Source organism: Chiloscyllium plagiosum, chromosome 1, assembly GCF_004010195.1.
Source record: "Chiloscyllium plagiosum isolate BGI_BamShark_2017 chromosome 1, ASM401019v2, whole genome shotgun sequence".
In the NCBI taxonomy this organism is placed as follows: Eukaryota; Metazoa; Chordata; class Chondrichthyes; order Orectolobiformes; family Hemiscylliidae; genus Chiloscyllium; species Chiloscyllium plagiosum.
In genome coordinates this window covers 117852198-117875659 of record NC_057710.1, presented here as the reverse complement: position 1 = coordinate 117875659, position 23462 = coordinate 117852198, and the positions used below count along the sequence as shown (strand labels likewise).

The window sequence follows — 23462 nt, the reverse complement described above, 5'->3', positions numbered from 1 at the left end:
CCCCCCCACAAGTATCCAAAACGGTATACTTGTTCTCTCCTTCGCGCTTTTAAAGGGGGGAAAAAACTTACCCAGGTAAGCTTACACTAACTGCTTCCGGGTCTCGGCTGCCCCTCTGGTCGTCGTCACTTCCCCCTGGTGCTCCCGCTCTTTCTGTGAAGACAGAGTGAAAGAGAAAAAAAAACACCGCTGCCCGCTACCGGTAAGTACTTTTAAAACCAAACGGTCTTACCTTCGCTGCTGCTCGCACTGGAAAGCAGAACATTGAAAATATTACCACAGAATTAGCAGGAGCAAGTGCCTGCTACACTTCTGCACCTCAAAATTGCCAAAAAATGAAAATAAAAGTAAAGTACTGTGGATACTGGAGATTTGAATAAAAACGATGTGCTGCAGAAACAAAGTTAACATAGGTTGTAAGTTTGCTCAGTGAGCTGGTAGGTTTGTTCTCAGATGTTTCATGCCAGGCGTTTGAATGCCAGGCGTCTAGGAATTCCCATGAATGTCTTTGTTTAGCCTGTCCCAGGATGGATATATTGCCCCAGTCAAACTGCTGTCCCTCGTTGTCTGTGTATGGATACTAGTGATAATTGGTCACGTCCTTTTGTGGATAGTTGGTGCTCGTGTATCCTAGAGGCTAGTTTCCTGCCCGTCTGTCCAATGTAATGTTTGTTCAGTCCTTGCAGGGTATTTTGTATATGACATTCGTTCTGCTGGTTGTTGGTACAGAGTCCTTTTGATTCATCAAGAGCTGTTTCAGTGTGTTGGCAGGTTTGTGGATTACCATGATGCCAAGGGGCCGGAATAGTCTGGTCATCATCTCTTTATGTCATTAGTGTATGGTGGTGTGGCTAGAGTCTCTGGGTGTGTTGTGTCTTGATTAGGTTTGTAAGAATCGGTGGACTGTGCTTATCAGGTACCTGTTATTCTTGAATATGTTGTATAGGTGTTTTTCCTCAGCTTCTCATAGTTCCTGGATGCTGCAGTGTGTTGTGGCTCATCTAAATAATGTCCTGACGCAGCTCTATTTGTGGGTGTTGGGATGATTGCTCCTGTAGTTGACTATCTGGTCTGTGTGTGTCACTTTGCTGTAGATGCTGGTCTGCAGCTCTCCATTGACTTTTCATTCCACTGTGACATCTAGGAAGGGGAGTCTGTTGTTATTCTCTTCCTCTTTGGTGAACTTTATACTAGTGAGCATGTTGGTTATGTGTTTGTTGGTTTCTTCTAATTTGTTCCATTTCGTGATGACAAAAGTGTCAGCCATATAGTGGATCCAAAGCTTGGAAAAAGTGAGGACTGCAGATGCTGGAGTTCAGAGTCAAAGAGTGTGGTGCTGGGCTGTGCTTTTCCAGCACCTACTCTTTGGATCCAAAGCTTGGATTGGATTTTGGGAAGGGCTGCTATTTCCAACCTATGTATAACTGTTTCTGCCAAGAATCCTGATGATGGTGATCCCATAGGTGTCCCTTTGATTTGTTTGTAGGTCTTGTTGTTGAAGACATGGGTTGTGAGGCATAGGACTACTCGTTTGTGGATGTTGTCCTTGATGATGAAGTTGGTGCTGTCTGATGTTTGTGTCCTTGGTTCATCTAGTAGTGTGGTCAGAGTTTCTTTGGCCAGGCTGATGTGAATTGATGTGAATAGGGCTATAACGTCAAAGGAGACTATGACTTCACCGTCCTCTACATTGGTGTCTTTGATGATGTTCTATGCTCAGAGACTATAGCCACCCTGCCATACATTAATGACATCTCTAAGGTGACAACCAGAATACTCCACCTCCTTGGCATCATGGTAGCCCACAAACCTGCCAACATATTGAAAAGTTCTTGATGAATCTAAAATACCCTGTACCAACAAGCAGCAGAACAAATGTCATGTACAAAATACCCTTCAAGGACTGCAACAAACACTACATCAGACAAACTGGAAGGAAACTAGCCCCAGGATACATGAACATCAACGAGCTACCAAACGACGCGACCAACTACTCCTAGTATCTTTACACACAGACAACGAGGGACACCAACTCAACTGGGGCTATACAACCATCCTGGGACAGGCTAAACAAAGATACGCACTGGAATTCCGAGACACCTGGCATTCAAACTGGAACTCCTTAATAAGCACATTGATTTGGACCCCATTTACCAACCTCTAAGAAAAAGAACCAGAAGTGATATCACCCATCACAACATTCCAAGACACATAAATAGCAAACAGGACAGAACACCAGCGTTTCACCGGAGGCTCACTGATGATATTACCTAGCATGGTGGCAAAACATCGGAGAGCAAATCTTCCAGCTCAGCGAGCAAACTTACAACCGGAGCTACAAATCTTCACAAAAATAGCAAACAAAGCTAACATTTTGTGTCCGACATGATCTTCTTCAGAATTATGTTCTGCAGACTTTCTCTAGCATTTTTCTGTTTTTACTCCTGGAAAGAAGATTTGTTAACACAGCATGTTAACATCAGATATGGTTTGTCATTAACATTGTACTCAATGGTCTATCCCTTAACCAATAAAATAAAACTATAAAGAAAGAAACAGGCTGACAAATATGAAGGAAAAAGTGTAAATTAGAGGCTAAAAGAAAAATAATGAAAGGGATGTTAGTGGATTAAAGTAACAAAAGGGATGCAGTAAACTAAGAAAAGAACTGAAAAAAATATTAAATAGAAAGTGAGAAGATTGTAACCCTGTTGTGAGGAAGAATATCTGTTATGGTCTTTGAAAAATTACAAGTGAATGACAGGGAACATTTAATTCAATGAGTAAACATTTGTAAGCCAGGAAGTATTGAACCAGTCTAATTGTTGATTCCGTGGATAAAATACAGAATTGCAAAACCCTGGAAAATCACCTCACATGGGTTAAGGTGAGAGTGAGGGGTAGTCCATTCCCCTTGACCGTACACTTGAAGGTATTGGAAAAGCACAGCAGGTCAGGCAGCATCTGAGGAGGAGGACAGTCAACGTTTTGAGTATAAGCTCTTCATCAGGAATGAGGGGTGCACCCAAGGGGGCTAAGAGATAAATGGGAGGGGGGGGGGGTTGGGGCTGGGAATGCGATGGGTAGATGAAGGTGGGGGTGATGGTGACAGGTCAGAGAGGAAGGTGGAGCGGATAGGTGGGCTTCACCCTCCTCTCTGACCTATCTCCTTCACCCTCACCTTCATTCACCTATCGCATTCCCAGTTACCTTACGCCCAACTCCACCCCCCTCCCATTTAGCTCTCAGCCCCTTTGGGTACACCTTCATTCCTGATTCGAAATGTCAACTCTCCTGCTCCTTGGATGCTGCCTGACCTGCTGTGCTTTTCCAGCATCACACTTTTGAATCTGAACTCGAGTATCTGCAGTCCTCACTTTCTAGTACTTTTGGAGGGACAGATAAACTCTCATACAGATGCTACCATATACCCAAGAGTTATTTTTCTATTGATGGCCAGGCTTCAGTACCTCTGTCCTGGTAGATGGTGTTTGGAAAAGAAACTGCTATTGAGAACATCATCTTCACAGCCTTCCCTGACACAGGCTATTTGTTTATGCTCACCTCTGCCATTCCATTCTTGCAACAAGAAGTTCCAATCACTGTGCTGATATCTGTGTTGGTGTCTGCAATATTTGTTCCTTATGGTGAATACACCACTGAAGGAATGAATGGTCACCACTATGACCACCAAACTGCTTTCCCTGTGTTCCTTCCATCCGTAATGGCCATGGTTTATTTTTTCTTGTGTGTGTCTGTATCAGTAAAATGGAGTCTATAAGGGAATTAGAATTATGTTCTGACACTATAATTATAGCTCGACTCTATTTACTTGTTGTAAGTTGTTGTTATTGTGAAGTACAGAAATCTTATCCAAGCTTTCTGTCAACCCAGGTCTCGAGGACACGTAAATTGCAGGACAATGGCAACTTTTTAAAATCTTTCATTTTTGTGACAATTCTGGAAATAGTGGGCTTGATTCCCATTATGATACCCCAGTGAGTTGTGATAGTTTGCGTATCCAACAATGCATCACTTACCTTCCTCTCAGATGCCAGTATTCCTTCATGTTCAATCCGGGTGATTCCTTTTCTCTACTCCAATAGTCAACAATCATTTTAGTTCTCAATAGCTTCTCCCTGAATGTCCATTACAGAAGTGAACAAACTCTTTGAATGGTCTACCCATCTATCTGTCTTTTCTCCTGTCTTCATTTCCAAGGGTTAGACCATAGATTTCCAAATGATTGCTCCACTCAGTGATTTGCCATGGTTTACTGCAGGATGGTTGCCCAAAAGATCCTCCCATTCTCAGTGCCTGCCACATGCATACTATATGGTTTTACAAGCAGATAATCATCTGGCTTTGATATGGCCAGTAGACCCTGGCATGGAACCAAAACCCAGAGCTTCTGGTCTCAAAGAAGGAGTGTTATGACTGCATGACAAGACATCCCTTTTGGAAATTTCATCTAAACACCTGGAAGATATATTTACATGACTATCTACAACTGGCCAGCTTTATATCTCACAGGTTAATAATGCTTCACTAACCACTAAGATGTTCCCACAGAAGCTTTGCATTTTCTTCTTCATGCAGTAACATTGCAGAATGACTTCAAGGTACTGCATGTATTTAGAATCTTCAGTCAGGGGTAGGCAATGATTTACCTGTTCCCTCATGGATAAGCTGCCAACCTTGGGTACTGTTCATTAAGCTTACAATGCAAATTGTGCATACTCATTTGGGTTTAGCTCTGGTCTAGGCAGACATTGATAATCTTGTCATGGTTAATTCTTTTCAGTTTCACCTCAGCAAATGAAATTTGATGCCGCTAATTATTTGTCCACCATTTTTTGATAGCTCAATAAACAAGACCATAACCTACTCACATTTAACAGCAATGTACCCTAAATTAATTTTTAAGAAATCTTTCTATAGTTCAACATTCTGTTGGCACTATCCTCCAGGCAATATTTTGAATGAAGGATTTTTAAATGATTTGTATTGAAGTTCTTAAGCAAACAAAGCAAATTCATTTATTGCCATTAGCATTCCTTAGGAAACAAAAGCTAAATTACCCCACAATAACAATATCATAGACTTTTACAGTTACATTTGTATTCATCCAGCTGCCTCTCTGACTGGAAATAAATTTAACATTGACTGTCTTCCTGATAACTTGGAAGTAGTCAACAAAGTGCCAATTGGCATGTTAGACTACCTCTTGGTCTCTATCCAAGTCTTTTGAAAGGAATTGCAGCCACAAGGTTGGCTCTCTGACAACACTGATTGGAACAATCTCAATCAAGTGACTTCTTTCTCAGAATAGCACCCTCAACCAGACCAAAAATGCAGATTTCATCTGGGCTCAAGACAAGCGGATTGCAATGAATGCTGCAAGGCTTAGTACCCCAATCAAGGAGCAACAATCTGGCATTGCTTCACAGCTTTGATTCCAGACAGAATATTTTTAATCTTTTCCAAATGATAGAAATCTTGTGGTTGATTAGGAAGATCAGACAGCAAATGGAGTAGGGAAATCATGGGCGATCTTAAGATTAAAAATCCTCTCAAACAGGCACCAGAAGAATATGTTGGAAATCAGCTTCTTAATGTGTAAGTAGGTTGCCAGATGTTCTAAAAATACAAATATAATGGATTAGTACAAATAGCCTGTCTTACACTACGCTGGTGCAACTTCCGCACATAATGACCATAACTCAACTTCACCTTAATCCCAAGATCTCTCCATTTTACATCAAGTAATCTGCTGGAAAAGGCAAAACATTCCAGGGGTAGGTGAAAGGAAACACTCCAAGATTCCTTTTCAGACTCTGAAATTGATTAAGTAAGTTTCAGGAGTCAGTAGCATTATAGGGAAACATCCTTCAATATCACATTTAGCTTTTATGTGTTATGATGACAGCCTCAACAAGCAAGACAGCCAACTCTCTTTCACAGTGATTTGGTAGTCAGTGCAAGATCGGATAACCTGTTTCTTGCGATTCACTGTGAGAGGAAATAACTGAGACCTAACTGGTTGAGGTTAATTTAAATTTATGTTCAAGTCCACTATCTCTCTCTATGCTATTGAACTCGGATATCAATCCAGATAAGCCAAATCCAATTCTGTTATTATTTTTAAAATCTCAAGCTTTTTAGCTACATTTTCCACTCTACATCTGTCTGGGAAATGGCAGTTAAACTGGACATCAGCTTATGGTCCTTTTCTGAATATTTTCCAAATTCTCTGTCTCACTCTGCCTGTGAGGGAGCAACATCTGAATATATTTTTCTCTATGAGGCCTGGGCAAGGTCTTCCACAAGGCCAATATATTAATTTTTGTTCTGTGATCGATTGCTTTGGCAATGCACATTCATATTTTGTTTACTTTTGCAATTTCCTCATTCAAACCCTCTCAGATTTATGTGAGATAACACCTTGATCATTTTCCCATTTATGGAAAATACACAAATTGGTTCAGCCCAACTTAGTTATCCATCTTGACAATGGCAGGATGATGTGCCACAGAGTTCATCATTAAGCTTGCTGGAAAGACTTTGAAACTTCAAGGCCATGTTCAAAAAAAAAATAAAAAATAAAAAAAATCGAATGGCATCAACTTAATCAAGATTAAGTGGAACAATTAAAATATTTCTTCTCTGTTGCTCACTTTGGCACAACAACATGATTTCACGGTATGGGGCAATATGTGAAGGATCCTGAGTTTTAACAGTTTATTACACAGCATGCAACCATATCAAAGCGAAATACCATAAATAGACCTTAAAATATTGCAATTTTTTTTTCAGTTATAGGTGCCAATCTAGCTCAACCTGATGCAGTAACACTCTCCTTTCTGAGCTGGCTTTAAGGATTATAGGAATGATAACTTGAGGTAGTTAATTCTGTTTGAAATGGATATTCAGGCTACAAATTGTTGCTAATCAATACCAGTTGACTTTAATTTTGTGCTTATTCTCAATCAGGTTGCATGTTTAATATGAGAAATGCAAATTCACCTGATATGTAACTGTTTCTAAAGTTGTAGATTAGACACATTATTGAAGACACATTAACGAGCATTGAATTCACCTAATCTATGCTACATTGAATCGGAGAGTTCCAGATGTTGACACAAGCTGTCTAAAATGGAAGGGTTTTATTGTCTGACAGCGGCATCTCTCACTTTGACTGCGTATGTTCAACTATAGACTGCTGGATATGACACAGCCGTACATTTTTTCACTTCAGTATAAACCTTAACTATTGCTAACAAACTATCCTGGGTATAAAAAGATACCTTTTCGGACTTAGATTAAATCAGTGAAAGAATAAGGAGCACTAAAAAAAAAATGAAAATGCAGTGCAGAGACCGAAACCAGAGGGGTGAGTGTATAGGGAGCAGAGAACTTAAACACAGCAGGGGTCAGGATGCCCTAGATCTCTGCTGTTCTCAATATGTTTCATGGAATCACAATCAGACAAAAATAGATGCTGAAAAAAAAACACTGAGATCAGTGGTAAAGACAGTCAAAGCTTTGTAAGTTGAATGTTTAAGAAGGAGGGAGAGTGAGGTGAAGCCAGACAGAGAAGTTGAAGAAAGGAATTCCAGGGTGTAGTGCCTGGACAGCTGAAGGTAAAATCACTAAGAAAGGAAGACATGAAATGCAAGAAACCAGAGTCCAAAGAATACAATTAGGATTTGAGGGCTTGAAGAAATTATAGAGTAGGGCAGGGCAAGGCTATGAAATTGAAATTTGTGCCCTGCTAACCAATGCAGGTCAGTGAATACAGGAGTGATGCCTGATTGGGAATTGCTGCTGACAGGATATAATGATTTGGATAAACTGAAGTTTAATGAGGGTGGAAATCAGAAAACTGGCTCAGAGAGAATAGGAATATTCAAATCTTAGATTTTCACTAAGAGATGGAAAAAGAAAGTACAAAGATGTATGAGCAATGTGGAAATAGTTGTTATTTTTGATAGTCACTCAGCATGGAGGTTACAAAATAGGAACTGGGATTGTTTTGGTGTCAGAAACCAGTCTCCATTTGGGAACTTGATTATTTACCAGGATTTCCCTCAAGGAAGCACTTTGAGAGATATGTTTAGCATCACTTACAACCAGTGGAAGTGAATCAGATTAAGTGAGGAACACATTTAGACTGCCAAGAGGTAGCATCACAGACTGCTGTTTGTCCTGAAGGGGAGATGTATGTTTTTGCTAAAGCCTTCCTTTTAGAATCATAGAGTCATAGAATCATACGGCACAGAACAGACCCTTTGGTCCAATCAATCCATGCCGAACATAATCCCAAACTAAACTAGTCCCACCTGCCTGGTCCTGGCCCACATGCCTCCAAACCTTTCCTATTCATATATCTATCCAAATGCCTTTTAAACATTGCTTTAGGAAGTTCATTCCACAAGTGAACCATGTTCTGTGAAAAACATGCCCCCCATGTCTTTCTTATATCTCTCTCCTCTCAACTCAAAAATGTGCCCCAGTCTTAATTTCCCATCCGAAGGAAGAGACAACTACCATTAACTCTACCCATCACTTTTATTTTTTTATGAACCTTTATCAGGTCACCTCTCAACCTCTTCTGCTCCAGTTAAAAAAGTCCAAGCCTATCCAACCTTTCTCTACAACTGAAACATCCCATACCCAGCAATATCCTGGTAAAACTTTTCTGAACCCTCTCCAGCTTTAATAATATCTTTCCTGTCACTGGGCTGAAGACAGTATTCCAGAATAGGCCTCATCAATGTCCTGTTCAACCTCAACATGACTTCCCTACTCCTGTACTCAAAGGAATGAGCAATGAAGGCAAACATGCCAAATGCTTTTTTAACCACCCTGTCCAAATGTGAAGCAAACTTCAAATGTTTATGTACTTGCACACCTAGGTCCGTTTATTCTACAACACTACCCAAGGCCCTACCATTCATTGTATAAGCCCTATCCTTGTTTTTTGTACCAAAATGCAATACCTCACATTTATCCAGATTGAACTCCATCTGCCATTTTTCAGCCCATTGACCTATTTGATCAAGATTTGTTTGTAATCTTAGAAACCCTTCTTCAATGTGTATTATGCCACCAATTTTGGTGTTATCTGCAACCTTACTATGGATTTCTATATTCACATCCAAATCATTTATGTAAATGGTGAAAAGCAGTGGAGTCAGCGCCAATCCTTGTGGCACACTGCTGGTACACAGGCTTCCAGTCCAAAAAACAACCCTCCACTACCACTTCCTGTTACCTACCTTCAAGCCAATTTGTATCCAATTAACTAGCTCCTGTTGGATTCCATGAGATCTAACCTTGCTAATCAGTCTACCATTTGCAATCTTGTCAAACCCCTTGCTGACATCCATATATATCACCTCCACTGCTCTGCCTTCATCAATCTTCTTTGGCACTTCCTTAGAGAACTCCATAAAATTAGTGAGACATGATTTCTCATGCAGAAAGCCATGTTGACTATCCCTAATCAGTCCTTGCATTTCCAGATACATATAAATCCTGTCCCTCAGGATTCCCTCCAACAACTTATTCACTACTGAGATCAGGCTCACTGGTCTATAGTTCCCTGGCTTTTCCTTATTAGCTTTCTTAAATAATGGCACCACATTAACTAACCTCCAGTCTTCTGGCAAGTCACCTGTAGCTATGGATGATACAAATATCTCAGCAAGGAGCCCACCAATCACTTACCTAGCTTCCATCAAAGTTCTGGGATTCACCTGATCAGGTCCTGGAGATTTACCAACCTTCATGCCTTTTAAGGTATCTAACACCTCCTCTTTTATAATATTGACACTTTTCAAGATACCACTATTTATTTCCTGAAGTTCTCTAGCTTCCATGCCCTTCTCCACAGTAATTAGTGATGGTAGACAGATTTTGAGAAATCAGGAGATGAGTTACTCACCACAGTATTCTCAGCCTATGACCTGGTTGTGTTGCCACAGTATCTATATTGCTGGTCCAGTTCAATTTCTGGTCAATGACAACAATCAGAATGTTGATAATGAGGGAATTAGGTGATTGTAGCATCATTGAATGTCAAGTGATGATCACAAGGTTCTCTCTAATTGGAGATGGTCATTGCTTGTGTGAATGTTATGTGCCGGCCCACCTCCACTGCTGCTGCCTGGGACTCAATTTTGGGGCTGCCTGGGACTTGCCCTGGGGACTCTCTCCAACAAGTCTGCCCCCACCACTGCGACCAAGGGCCTGCCCAGGACTTGCCAGAGGCCTGCCTCCGCTGCTGCTGTTGTCTGAGGCCTGCCTCCAACCACTGCTGCCTGGGACACGCCTTGGACCCCTCCCCAGGACCTCCACTGCTGCTGCCTAAAAAAAAAAATGAATGTTATGTGCCCCTTTTCAGTCCAAGCCTACATGTTGCCCTGGACTTGCTGAAGTCAGACATGAATAGATTCTGTCTCTGAGGAGCTGCAAAAGGAGTTGAACATTGCACAATCATTTATAAATATCGTCACTGCTGGTTTTCAGGGGTCTGTGATTGCAGTTATCTAATAAAAGCAGTCGACGATTTATTTCAATTTTCTGATAGTTTATTGAGAAGCAGTGGTTTACGTATGATATATTAGTTAATTAGGTAAATAAGGAAATATCCAACCTGAGACTGGTAGGAATGCCTTATTAATCCTGGAGCCAATGCATAGAATGTGGAGTAGGGGCGATATATTTCCATTTTCCAATGGTCTTATGTCCTTATGTGGTGACCTCAGAAAGTCTTTGGTGGCCTCAGTACTAATAATCTTTACTTTAAGACTATTAGCCGATGAGATCTAAGAGCAGAACTAGGCCATTTGATCATGGCTGATATGTTTCTGAACCCTATTCTCCTGCTTTTCCCCATAAATTTTGATCCTCTTACTCATCAAGAACTGATCCATCTCTGTCTTAAAAGCACTTAATGCTATATTGCCACAGAAGGATGTGGAGGCTGAGTTCTACAGATTAGCTATCCTGTAGCTGAAGAAATTCCTCCTCATCTCAGTGCTACAAGGTCATCACATCACTTCTACACCCTCGGGCTGATGTTAAAGGGGATCACCTAATCTTCCCCCAGGGTGCTGGTGGACTTATCTCCTTGAATCTTCTTGCTGCTTCCTCCCCTCTTGTTCCTGTTAATAGAACTTATGTTGGGAGCTGGACATCAATGCTATGTCAATCAACTCTCTAACCACTCTTGGCCAATGGCCATGGGACAGTTACTCATGAGCCAGATGACCATTGCCCATTTGCCCACTTCCATTTTAAGGTTTCAGTCATCTCCTGGACCTGTGGGAATCCAGCCAAGTTACATGGCCAACAGTTCCATGAAATTGATTCACCTCATCCGTGGCAAAGTTGATCGGATTTGCAGAATTTGCGGGCAAAGCATCAGCAACGTAACTGGGGCACTTCTGGGAGGCTGAGTATGACATCCTGGATATGTCAGAGCAGGTCATTGGAAGAAGCCATTGGTAATGTTCACAGTCACCAGCAGGGCATGGCCATAAGTTCTTGTAGACTGATGCTTGCTTTCAGCGGACTGTAGATGTCTTCTGAGGCACTTTTATTGAGAGCTGTTCAGAACGTTCACTGTTGCTCTAAATCCATGTTAGAGCTGGTATCGTCACCTTCGAGATGGAGCTCTCTGTCTATCACCTCGCCACCAATGGAGCTGCACGTGGCTGTGGGTGAGGGAACCCCTTGTCATATTCCCTCTGGGAGTTGCTGTATGAGTTGCTGTCATTGATGGGCCTGAATCAAGCTGCTGCTCCCCTCAGGGATCCAACTGCTGCTGCAAGGATAATTCCCATTGCCAGGATTTTCCTGCATGGCATTAAGTCCTGAGAATGAAGGCCCTGAGACTATTTTGACAAGCAGTGGGTGCGCAATGATAATCCTTGCAGTGGCAGCCAAATCAGAGGGTTAATTGTGCTACACTCTTTACACTTAACAGCATACTTTTAAAAATTACTAATAATTATGTTTTATCTAAGCTCACAGGTTTGAAGCTCCTCTGATCCTCAAAGCCAGCTTACTGGATGAAGGCAGCAGACCTCATGGTGCCCACGACACATCTGACCACCCCAGAAGAAAGCCAGGCCAGCCGGAGGCAGCCTAAGCAAGCCCCAGGCTTGGGGCCTGCCAGAAAAGGGACCCAAGAGACCTGCCCCTGGAAGGAGAACCAACACGAAACATTCCCGGCCCCATAAGACCCCTGCCTGACATGAAATCGATCAGAACGTACCTTGAGACCAGCCCAAACACTTCTGTAAAAAACATGGCTGGACCTGGGAAAAAAAAACACACAGTAAATTACCTGCTTCACTAGATCCTAAGCAGACCCTCTGCAAATTATACTAAACTGCTACATACCTGCTCCACAGGGTCCTGGAAGGATCACTTAACTTGGAGCAGTCATAATCCACTCCACCAGACCACCGGACCACTGAAATGTAAGAAACCTGCGAGGAAGAGGGGTAAGTGTGCCGGCCTGCTAGTAAGACTGAGACTATGCAGTTTCAAGACCCCCCTTCCTAGCTTACTCCGAGCAAATGTACAATCTCTGGAGAACAAGATGGATGAACTCAGATCACGTCTCAGCTTCCAGCATGAACTGCGGGACTGCTGCACACTCTGCTTCACAGAAACCTGGCTCAACCCAACCCTTCCCGACTGCGCATTTCAGGCTGATGGTTTTTCTATCCATCGTATGGACCACACAGCATCCTCGGGTAAGTCAAAGGGTAGAGGGGTTTGCTTTTTAATCAACAACTTGTGGTGCATGGACATTGCAATCCTGGGTAGCCTTGAACTCCTCACCATCAAGTGTCACCCCTTCTATCTACCACAGGAATTTACCGCTGCTATACTAACTGCTGTGTACATACCGCCACAAGCAAAGGTTGAAGAAGCTCTGGATGTGCTGTACTTCACCACTAACACCCTGGAGACAGAACACCCCGAGGCCCTGTTTATTGTAACTGGTGACTTCAATCAAGTCAATCTAAGGAAAGTGTTGCCCAACTACCACCAGAACATTACCTGCCCCACCAGGGGCCCAAACATTTTTGACCACAGCTACAGCACTATGGAAGATACCTACCACTCCATCCCCTGCCCTCATTTTGGGAACTCCGACCACAATGCTGTGTTTCTTCTCCCGGCTTATAGGCAATAGCTCAAGCAGGAGACCCCCCTCGTGGATACAGGTTCAGTGCTGGTCGGAGGAAGCAGAGGATCAACTCCAGTGCTGTCTGGAATTAGCTGATTGGGTCATGTTCAAATAGTCCGCAGGTACCTTGGACAAGTACGCCACCATCGTCACAGACTTTATCAGCAAGTGTATGGAGGACTGTATACCAAGGAAGTCAATCTGGGTGTTCCCCAACAGGAAACCCTGGATGAATCAGGACATACAGAACCTGCTAAAAACCAGGTGTGAAGCCTTCAGATCAGGAGACCCACTAAAATATAAGGAATCCAAGTATGACCTTCGCAGAGCCATTAAGACAGCCAAGGACCAATACTGATCCAAACTAGGGACCCAGACAGACACCCAGCAACAATGGCAAGGACTGAATGATATCACAGGTTCTAAAAAAAGACAGTGCAAGATAGCAGATGATGACACATACCTCCCAGATCATCTCAATGCCTTTTATACTCGCTTTGAGCAGACTCTCGGCGAAGAGGTAACACCTATTCTGACAAGTCCAGACGAACCTGTCCCAACAGTCACTGCATCAGAAGTCAGATCAGTTTTCCTTTGTGTGAATCCAAGGGAGGCGATGGGACCAGACGGAATACCAGGCCGTGCTCTCAGAGCATGCACAGATCAACTGGCAGAGGTATTCTCAGACATCTTCAACCTCTCCCTGCAGCAGGCCACTGTCCCTGCCTGTTTCAAGAGAGCCAACATCATCCCTGTGCCTAAGAGGGCTCATGCAGCATGTCTCAATGACTACAGCCCAGTGGCCCTAACATCGGTGGTCATGAAGTGCTTTGAAAGGCTGGTCATGGCATTAATCAACTCCAGCCTCCTAACTACTCTTGACCCACTCCAATTGGCCTATCGGACCAAGATTCATGTCAGATGCCATATCATTTGCTCTTCACTCCTCCCTAGAACATCTTACTCATTGACTACAGTTCAGCCTTCAACACTATTATCCCCTTGAGACTGATTACTAAACTTAATGATCTTGGACTAAGCCCCACTTTCTGCAACTGGATCCTCAGTTTCCTGACCCACAATCAGTGAAGACTATCACCAACACTCGAGACTGGAGCCCCCCAGGGGTGCGTACCCAGCCCCCTACTGTACTCACTACACCCATGATTGCTTCGCGAAATACCAGACTAATGCCATTTACAAGTTCACTGATGACACCACCATAGTCGGTCGAATCTCAGATGGCAATGAAACAGATTACAGATGGGAGATGGAAGACTTGGAAAAATGGTGTACTGAGAACAACCTAGCTCCAATGCTGACAAAACCATTATTGACTTTCGGCTGGATGTTACTTATGCCCCCTTTACACATCAACAGCACAGAGGTGGAACGAGTGGAGGTGTCAAGCTCTTGGGAGTGGCCATCAACAGCAAATTTTCTTGGACTCTTCATGTGGACGCACTAGTTACAAAGGCCCAACAACGTCTCTTCTTCCTCAGGCAGCTGAGGAAATTTGGCATGACGGCGAATACCCTTGCCAACTTTTATAGGTGAGCCATTGAGAGCATTCTGTCTGGATGTATCACTGCCTGGTATGGCAACTGTCCCATTCAAGATCAGAGATGGTTACAGAGAATGGTGAACTCGGTCCGGACAATCATAAAAGCCAACTTTCCATCTATAGAATCGATCCACCAGGCCCGCTGTCAAGGAAAGGTCGCCAGCATTCTCAAAGATTCATCCCAATGTTTTTCTACAACCTCTACCATTTGGGAGAAGGTACAGAAGCCTGAACCAACCAGTTTCAAAACAGTTTCTACCCTACTGTTGTTAGAATACTGAATGGACTCACAAACTCTTAACATTCGCCTGTACCTGTGTTTTTGTTTTTGTCTCTGTTTACCTATTATTTACTTATTGATGCTATTTAACTATGGGATCTGCCTGTATTGCTCGCAAGATAAAGCTTTTCACTGTGCCTCGGTACACGTGACAATAAATTCAATTCAATTCAATTCAATCAACTGGCAGATTGGCAGTGCCATCGAGAGAGGGCAAAGAGAACAGGAGGGTGCCTTCCATAGTGAGGAGCTCTGGAAGGAGGTTCCTTGCCATGTCAGGTCAGGCTGGCAGGCTCAAGTGATCAAAAGGGTGAATTCACCAGCAGTGGGATCAGGGCCGTGAGGAAGGCATTTATTTCACAGTGCCCCTTCCTTGGCTACAGGAAATCAAGGCAATGGCCTTACCAGCTCTGGGTGCATGTGTCTCCAGATCCTGTGCAATGTGACTGATTCTCAATTACCCTCTGAGCCGAGCCACTGACATCCACATCTCATGAGTGGGGAAAAAAAATCCAAGGCATTTGAAAGATCATGTAGCAAATCTGTAATTTCCACTGAAGCTACTCATTTCAAGCTGAATGAAATACATTGTCAGCATGGGGCTTTCACAAAGAGACTGCTGTACAGTAACATTACAAAATTTTAAGAAATGTATTGAATATTATAAAATCTTGTGAAGAAAGATTCCATAGTAGCTTACTCGCTGAATGTACAAGATGGGTTATTTTTAATCTTTGCCAAGGACATATCTTTATCAAAAGCACAGAAAGACAATATTGCTAAGGTAGCCTCTTGCCTCATACATAAACCAATTGTCTGAAGGCTAAAAACAATGTTTTAGATGAGGTTGTGAGAAACACAGGCTTAATGATTTCACTGTTCATACTTTTCCAACAGATCAGTTTCAGTAAACCATCACTTCCTGCTGGACTCTCGCTTTTTGCACTGTGGAACGGTGCTGAGATCTTGGAAACTATGCACTGACTGTTCAGGCCAAAGAGCGGGATTAAAGACAGATATAAAAATAAAACGGAGAGAAACTCAGCAGGTTTGGCAGCATCTGTGGAGAGAGAATAAAAGTTAATATTTTGAGTCCAATCTGACTCTTCTTTAAGACTGAAGACAGACTTAATTAACTGCTTTTATGTGGAGATATAACTACATTATCAAAGTGGCATAATTTTCAAGATCAAAAGCACATTACAAGTAATTCTGCAACACCAAGAATGCAGCAAAGTTCAGTATTTCTTTGTGATTTACAAACAACACATCTCACTTTGGAGCCTGCAGTCATGACTTGACACCAACATCCTTGAGGTAAGGACATTTTACAGCTAGATCTAAGAGTCAGCAAACAGATCATGAGAAATCAAATTATTCCAGGTGTATTTAGAGTGAAACCAGTGAAAGAATAACTTTCGCTGAATAGCCTATTTTCAGTTAACTGATCAAGGGGTAACTGGTCAATGTATCATTAGGTTTCTTAGACTCAAAATCGAACACCAAGTAGGAAAAATCTATTGAGATTACTGATGTTGGCATTAGGAGGCCATAGTGTCATAGCATCATAGAGATTTTACAGTATGGAAAGAGACTCTTCAAACTATTGTGTTCACACTAGTCATCCCATTTTCCAGCACTTGGCCCCAAGCTTTGTATGCTAAGGCCTTTCAAGTGTTCACCTAAATATTTATTACATGGCTTGAGGTTCTGCTTCCAGCACCTTTCAGGCAGTAAGTTCCAGATTTCCACAACATTCTGGGTGAAAAGGTTTTCCTTAAATCCACTCTAAACCTTCTACTCCTTACCTTAAAGATGTGCTCCTTGGTTATTTACCCCTCTACCCAGGAAAACATGCTTTTCTCTATCTACCTTGTCTATGTCTCAAAGAACTTTGTACACATCAATCAGACCCCTCCCTCAGCCTTCTCTACTCCACAGAAACAACTCCTGCCTGTCAAGTCTCTCTTCATAGCTACATACCTTCAAACCCAGCAACATCCTGATAAATTTATTCTGTATCCTTTCTAGTGTAATCACATCCTTCCAATAGTGTGATGATCTGAACTCTGCATAGTACTCCACCCATGACTTGACTAAGGTCACATGCATTATACACAGCTCCACCATAACCTTCTTGCTCTTGTGTTTAATGCCTAGACTAATAAAAGTAAATTTTCCATATGCTTTCTTAACCATCTTATCTACCAGTCCTATTGCTTTCAAAGATCTATGGTATGCACACTCAGTTCCCTCAGTCATCTGTACATGTAAGCTCTTGCCTTGTTTGTCTCCCATAATGCTTAACTTCACACCTTTCAGGGTTAAATCCCATTTGTCACTGTTTGGCCCATGTGACCAGCCAGTTTAAGTTTTCCCTCGTCGTTATTTACAGCACCACCAATGTTTGTGTCATCTGTGAACTTACTGACATATCTCCTACATTCATGTCAAGATTATTAATGTACCCAACAAACAGGAAGGGATGTAGCACTGAACCCTGTAGTAAGCCACTGCATGCAGGTTTCTCGTCACAAAAATATCCTTCTCGCATCCACCTCTGCTTCCTGCTTCTATGCAACTTTTGGATCCTAGTTTCCAAATTGCTGTGGATCCCATTGGTTCTTGGCTTCTTAATCAGCCTGCCACGTGAGACCTTGTTAAAAGCCTTACTGAAGTCCATGTAGATGATATCAACCACATGACCCTCATCTGTACACTTCGTCACCTCCCCTCAAAAAGATTACCTTTGTTAGACACTATTTCCCCTTTACCAAGCCATGTTAACTAGCCTTGCTTAAGCCTTGCCTCTCCAAGTGGAGTTTAATTCTGTCATTCAGAATCTTTTCCAATAATTTCCCCTACCACAGATGTTCAATCACTGGTCTGTGGTTTCCTGGTTTATTCCTACCAACCTACCTGAATAATGGTACCATATTAGCTGTCCTCAAGTCTTCTGGGATCCCTCCTGTGGTCAGAGAATATTTGAAAATTCGCGTCAAAGCCTCTGCAATCTCCTCCTTTGCCTCATACAGCAGCTTGGGCCTGGGAATTTACTGATTCTTAAGCCTGCTAAACTGTTAGTACCTTCTCTCTCTCTACTAATCTGTTCAATTATGTTAGAGTCTGCCTGATCTTATACCTACATCATCCATCTCTACGGTGAATACAGATGCAGGGTTATCATTTAAAACCACAAGTATATTTTCCAGCTTCATACACCGATTGTCCCTAATGGGCTGTACTCTTTCTTTTTCCCCAGTATACTTATAAAATAACTTTGAATTTTCCTTAATGTTATCAGCCTCAATCCTATCTCTCTTTGCTCTTCCTTAATTTCCTTTTTTTAAGTAACCCCCCTTCAATCCTCTAAGGCCTCTGCTGTTTTCAGCCTTCAATACTTACCATAGTCTCTCTTTTTTTCCCCCTTATATAATCATGTACATCTCTTGACATCCAGGATTCTCTGGGATTGTTGGTCCCACCCCTTAACTTCACAACAATATGTTGGCCCGACACTTTCGCTATTATTCTTTTGAATGTTTCCCCATGGTCTGATGTGGATTTCCTGCAAGTAGGTGTTCCCAGTCCACTTTGGTCAAATCCTGTCTTATTGCAATAAAATTGACCTTCTTTCAATTCAGAACATTTATTTTAGGTTCATCTAATTACCTTAAATGCTTTTGAATAATGATCACAACCACCAAAATTCCACCCCTCCCTGCCACTTGCCACATCTACCACTTGCCCAACTTTGTTCCCTAAAATTAAGTTCAGCACTATTCCCTGTCTTATAGGACTTTCTAAATGCTGGCTTTAAAAAGCTCTCCTGAACACATTTTAAGAATTCCACCTCCTCCAAGCCTTTCATTGTGTCCCAGTTACTTTTGCGGAAAATGGGGGAGGTGGCACAGTGTTTAGCACTGCTGCCCCACAGCACCAGAGATCCCAGTTCAATTCCCGCCGCAGACAACTGTCTGTGTAGAGTTTGCACATTCTCCGTGTGTCTGCATGGGTTTCCTCCGGGTGCTCTGGTTTCCTCCCACAGTCCAAAAATGTGCAGGTTAGGTGAATTACCCATAGTGTTAGGTGAAGGGGTAATTGTAGGGGGGTGGGTTGGTCTGAAGGACCTGTTTCCACACTGTAAGTAATCTATTATTATTACCCTATTATTTTGTACACATCTCTTGAGATTTGACTCGATTTTGTCTTTCTATCTTTCCCTGACAATTTAAGGGTCTACTCCACACCTCGAGCAAAGTGATTACACTGTTTTTGTTTTTTAAAGTTAAATCTATTTGGCCACATTTGAGGAACCAGCTAAGATATTACCCCTCCTCAAGCATGTCTTCATAACACAGTAATATTGCACCCCCAAGCAGGAATCAACACTCTAAATTTATTTGCCTTACATGCAAGACACCTTTCGTTAAAGTAATATCCAGTCTTGCCACGTTTTCTTGTACCTTAACATGACTGAATTTGAATTGCCTTTTGACTGACTTGGTTTTTATTGTATTTTTTGGTGTATTATATGTACCTCCACTCTACAACTCTCTTTCAAAGCACCAAGAAACACATTAGCAGACCTCTTCACCAAGATGTTGGTACAGTTCCAGGTTTGTTTCCTATTGTCAATAGGAAGGAAACCCAAGACTCTACAGAAGTGGTGGAAATACTTTCATTTCCTATCAAACAGTAGAACTTACTGCAGAAAGAAATCAGCACATTGTGTGGAGAAGCAAATACCAGCAACAACAATGAACAACACAATACATTCCTCAAGCTCATTGATAAACTTTTGACAGGAGTCATTCAGACAGCAGAACCATATGCAGAATAAATTGTGACAGAAATTAATGTCAGATTGGAAAATATCAACACAGGACCAAGTGGCCTGCCCCACTTTTCAATACGATTATAGCTGATCGAACCTTTCAATGTCTTTTACCCACCCCATTTCCGTAATCTTGAATGCCACTTGTAATCAGAAATCTATCAATTTCCACCTTAAATATAGCCAAAGCTGAAGCTGACACAGCCCTCTGTGATTGTGAATTCCAAATGTTCACAACCCTCTGGATGAAAACAAATTGCTCCTCATTTTCAAACTAAATGACAGCCCCCTTATCTTTAACTTGTATACGGTGCCTGGGTTCTGCACTCCTCTACCAGGGGAAACATCTTATCTTTATCTACCCTGCCTATTCCTCTCAGTATTTTGTCAGTTTCAATCAGACCACTTCTATTCTCGAGAGTTTTGGAGGCCTGGTTTTCTCGATCTCTCTTCAGAGGTAATCCAGTCATTCTAGAAACTAGTCTACTGACCCTGATGATGAGAGTTCAAGAAGAACATTTCAATTCTTCTTCTTCCAAAACAGAAATCTCAGTACAAGTAATCATGGGTTCTGTGAATATTGGGATTCCTTAAAAACTGAATTTTCACTGTACTGATCTATCGTGTAGCCGGAGAGATCATTTAACAGATATTTCGGCATTACTTAACTTTCCAAAGTTCTAGTGAAATCAAAGGGAGGAATTACAAAATAACACAGAGGTCATGATGCCAATTGAACTAGCATCAACAATTCATCTGGTGCCAAACACAGTCTATTACCAGTGTATTATTCTTGACAATAACCTTTGAAAGAATGGTAAACACACCCTCAGATGACGGTAAGCAAGGAGATAATGATCAACTAATGTCATGAGTTGCTGTCCCATTGTCATTGGCCAAAGAGGTTCAGACAATTGATTGACAGAGAACATAACCCGCCCCTGAAATGATAGACGACTAAGTGGCAGGGTCAGAGAGAGAGGAGTACTCAGGATAGGGAAGTGCAAGGGGTGAAGCACATGTGGTCTAGGCCAGTTCCACACTGGAATACCCACACCAGGGATAGGTCTGGAGGATCTGTGGCAAAAGCCAAGAATAGAGTAGACTCAGGGCAGAGGGGAGTTTTCCCAGAGAACAGTTCTCATTAAGTAGACCTTAAAGGCAGCAGTCATTATCGAGGAGTCCTCACCAGATAGATGGAAATAGACCAGAAGAAAAGGAGGCTAAAGAGATAATTTCCTTAACCTCGGCTAGAGATGAGGATGTTGTCCCCACCACTTCAACAAGACCAAATGATTCCAAGCTAACAGCTTATTTGTTCTCTGCTATCAACGGGCCATCTCCAATTGTCATGGCTGTATACTTTCTGTATATAACTAGCTAATATATCTAGTATTCTGCTTCTTAACAAGCTCAATAAACTATCAGAAAATCACTTACAGATCATTAACTGTCTAACTCTGATCACAAACTTCTAAAAACTACAGCTCAAAAATTTCAAATACAGACCCATCAGCAGATTATAACTCAAGGTCAGGTGAATTGGCCATGCTAAATTGCCCGTAGTGTTAGGTAAGGGGTACATGTAGGGGTATGGGTGGGTTGCGCTTCGGCGGGTCGGTGTGGACTTGTTGGGCCGAAGGGCCTGTTTCCACACTGTAAGTAATCTAATCTAATTTGCTTGCACAAAATAAAAACATCCCCCTTTTGACTCCATGGTCAGACCAGATGCAGGAGATAGTAAAAAAAGTTACTTGGATTAGAGATTCAAGCACAAGTAATCATTTCGCAGTGTAAAGCCATAGAGTCATACAGCTGTACAGCACAGAAACAGATTGGTCCAACTTGTCCATGTTGACCAGATATTCAAAATTAATCTAGTCTCATTTGCCAACATTTGGCACACATCCCTCTAAACCTTCCTATTCATATAGCCATCCAGGTGTCTTTTAATGTTCTAATTGTACTTTGCCATTTCCTCTGGCAGCTCATTCCATATGTGCACCACTCTCTGCATAAAAAAAATTACCGTTCAGGTCCTTGTTAAATCTTTCCCCTCTCATCTTAAACCTATGCTGTCTAGTTTTGGACTCCCCTGTTCTGGGGAAAAGACCTTAGCTATTCATTCTTTTCATGCCCCTCATGATTTTATTCAGCCTCTCCGGATAGTTCAAACCCACCAAACCTAGCAACATCCTTGTAAATCTTTTCTGAACGCTTTCAAATTTCACAACATTCTTCCTATAGCAGGGAGACCAGAATTCCTTGACCATTCCAAAGGTGGCCTAACCAAATTCCTGTACAGCTGCAACATGACCTCCCAACTCCTATACTCGATGTACTGACCAATAAGGGAAAGCATAACAAACGCCTTCTTCACTATCTTATCTACCGGCAAATCCACTTTTAAGGAGCTATGAACCTGCACTCCGAGGTCTCTTTATTCAGCAACACACCCGAGGACCTTACCATTAAGTGGATAACTCCTGCCCTGATTTGCCTTTCTCAAATGCAGCACCTCACTTTATCTAAATTAAACTGTATTTGCTACTCCTCGGCCTATTGGCCCATCTGATCAAGATCCTGCTGTACTGTCAGGTAACCTTCTTCGCTGTCCACTACACCTCCAATTTTGGTGTTATCCCCAAACTTACTAACCATACCTCCTATATTCACATCCAAATCATTTATATAAATGACAAAAAACAGTGGACCCAGCACCAATCGTTGTGGCACACTGCTGATCACAGGGATCCAGTCTGAAAAGCAACCCTCCAGCACCTCCCTCTGTCTTCTACCTTCGAGCCAGTTCTGTATCCAAATGGCTAGTTTTCCCTGTATTCCATGTAGACATTGCTAAGCAATCTATCATGAGGAACCTTGTCAAACACCTTACTGAAATCCATATATTCTTTCTACCGCTTTGCCCTCAATCTTCTTTGTTAGTTCTCAGGGCTACAGCGGGCACACAGAGAGGGGAGCTGGAAGGTAAGTGGGGACCAGTTTAAATTAACGTTTTTCTTTTCGCAGTCTGTGTTTTTTTTTCAACTAGGAATGGGAACCCGGAAGTCGTCAACAGAGGCTTCTGGGAAGGTAAGAAGTTTGAGTGGAGAAGGAACCCGAGACACTACACGTGTAGTATCTCCCACCCTCCCTCCTCCCCTAACCTAAAAAAACGGACTCAGTCGGCTGAACAGGTAAGCTACTTAGTGTTCCTGTTTTGGAGACTAAGTGTAGCGTAATGGCAGCGCAGGCAGTGGAATGTTCCTCCTGCAGGATGTTTGAGGTAGGGATGACCACCGATGCCCCTGCCAATTTCACCTGCAGGAAGTGCAGCCAGCTCCAGCTCCTCACAGACCGCGTTAGGGAACTGGAGCTGGAGTTGGATGAACTGAGGATTATTCGAGAGGCTGAGAGGGTGATAGATAGAAGCTACAGGGACATAGTTACGCCAGAGAACAGAGGTAGCTGGGTAACAGTTAGAGGTGGGAAGGAGAGGAAGCAGGCAATGCAGGGATCCCCTGTAGTCATTCCCCTAAACAATAGGTATACCGCTTTGGATACTGTT

The 23462-nt window shown here is 42.4% G+C and overlaps 1 long non-coding RNA gene across 1 annotated transcript in view; it reads left to right on the top strand.

Annotated features, from left to right (window-relative positions):
* The window catches only part of LOC122552208, a 57236-nt gene that overhangs the window by 9531 nt on the left and 24243 nt on the right, over positions 1–23462 (top strand). Inside the window, exon 2 of the long non-coding RNA XR_006312325.1 lies at positions 15955–16374. This is a non-coding gene — a long non-coding RNA (uncharacterized LOC122552208). The remainder of the gene's footprint in view (positions 1–15954; positions 16375–23462) is intronic.